Here is a 2,201-nt window from a genome sequence, read left to right on the forward strand (position 1 = left end):
ATCTCCTCTCCCCAGCCCGCAGGGAGACTTAACCCCTCTCTGCCCCCGCGGCACACACAGGCGCAGGGCAGCGGCGTCGGGGTGCGGAGCGGTGGGTTGTGCTGGGTGGGGGTCGCTGCCTGTGCCCCCCGCCGCCCCAAAGCCCCGGAGCTGTCGGGGAAGCCCGTCCCCGCCTGTGGAGTCACGCGGGAGGCTAAGCCCCGCTGATCCCCCGCTTTGGCAGAAAGGGGAAAGTCTTGGAGGCGCTGAGGCGAAAACTGCTGCTTTGGGAGAGGAGGAGGGTCAGGGATGGGGGTGTCCCCCGGGACCGGCGGCTTTTGGGGATGGCTCGCTGCTCCGCCGCCCCGCCAGCCCCAGGGCAAGTGCCCCAAACGCCCAGAGTGACTCAGTCTCGCCGAGGGAAGTGCTTTTCACGATCAGCCCTCCGGGAACAGGGGGGGCTTTGCCCTGGGAGAGAGCCCAAACCCCCCAGGGTACCCCCGGGACGCTGTGTCGGGACGAGCCCTCGTGGCAGGGTTAAAAATCTCCCTGCGTGCACGCAGCTGCGAACGCGGGCTGGAAACCCACCCCAGAAACGCTGCAGAAAGTAGCTAGGAGAGGGTTCTTTCTTTTATATATATCTATAAATATATAAAAAACCCAACCAAACAGATTTTTTCCAAGTGGGGTTTGTGAAAGCTCCAGCGCTGCATTTTAAAGCCGCTGCCTTGAATGTCCCACCTCCGCCGTCGCCCTCGTCCTGCAGCGACACGCGCCTGCGAAGCCGCTCCGCTTCAGCAGTTTCCAGCATCTTTTCACCAGCAGCTCAAAAACCCGTTCATTTTTCACAATTGTGGTCGGGTGCAGAATGCGTTGAACGCAGGCGTGTAAGGGGAAAAGGGAGAAAAATTGTTGTCTTTGGCTTTAATTAGCAAGTTAAGCCTTTTTTTCTTCTTCAAGGCAGAGTGCATAGCTTGTGCTACTCACTCTTGCTACAAATTCTTTTTCCTCTTCCTACTCTTACACCATTTGATAACTTTAATAAACTGCGGGCGGAGAAATCAAGTGATTAGGCAGAATTTGAGGGGGTTTTGGTACCTAGAAGCCCAGCTCTTGTTGACATGGAGGAAAAACTTAAACCCAAGTATCTCCTACCAGGTTGGACACGGAAAGCAATGAGTGAGCGCCCGCTGCTTTCTGCAGAAAACTCCCAAATCTCACAGGGTTGGGATTTCTCTTCCTGGGAAAAGACCTGTCCCGTGACGGCTCTGACAGCACTGGAGCAACATGTGGGGGTTTCGCCTCTCCAAGCGCAACTATTCCTGTGCTCACCCTCACCCCAGGCATTTCTCGTCGCCTGATGATGCTCTCTTGGCTGCAGGACTGCTTCTCCATGGCCAACGTCTCCTGGTACGGAGGGGCGAGTGTCCGCGCCCAGCGCTGGCCGCTCAACGGCGCCGAGAGCCCCGCGCAGCCCTTCGTTAGCGGCGACTTCAGCAAGAACCCCGCCGGCTACGGGCCTGTTCTGGAGAGATACTTTTTAGGCTCGACAGGTAATCGCATCCTTCCCTGTCCAACGCCCTACTGCTTGAACCCCCGTGTCCCTCCATCCCTCTCCTCGGCTATGAAGCAACAGGTTTAAGAGCAGGGTAGATGTCTCCAAGATTAAAATATCCTACAGGTGTAACGCCACCGGCAGCGGGGCGCGAGGGACGCATCCCGCACTGCCCCATCCCCGCGGCAAAGGCCGTGACGTTAGAGCCCGGCTGCGTCGGCATGTCGGTGCCCGAGAGGGACGGGGTCCCCGCGTCGCGCCAGGGAAGCCCCGAGCGCTCGGTGTGTCCATCTCTGTTTTTAAGCAGAGACCTGTGTGCATCGCCGCATCCTCCAGCAGCGCTTGGGTGGCTTCCCCCGGCGCTCAGGGGTCCCTGGTGCTGGATGCAGGCATGAGTTGGAGGGCATTTTGGAGGTTAAAAGGGAACAGTGGAAGCAGAGAGGGGAGATTTCCCTGCGCGGCCGGGATCAGTGCGCGAGGTCCTGGTACCAGTTCGGCTCTGCCCCGTGCATCCCTGTCCCCGTGGCCACCGGGGCAAGGAGCTTCCTGAGACGCCGTTTTCCTCTTCTCTCCCCAAAGGAGTGACGGTGACGGTGGCGCCCGACGTGCCCCTCTTCCTCTCGCTGGAGAGCGATCGGCATTTCTGCCTGGAATCGCCGGCGGGGAG

This window comes from Charadrius vociferus, unplaced genomic scaffold (assembly GCF_000708025.1).
Source record: "Charadrius vociferus isolate BGI_N301 unplaced genomic scaffold, ASM70802v2 scaffold1039, whole genome shotgun sequence".
Lineage (NCBI taxonomy): Eukaryota > Metazoa > Chordata > Aves > Charadriiformes > Charadriidae > Charadrius > Charadrius vociferus.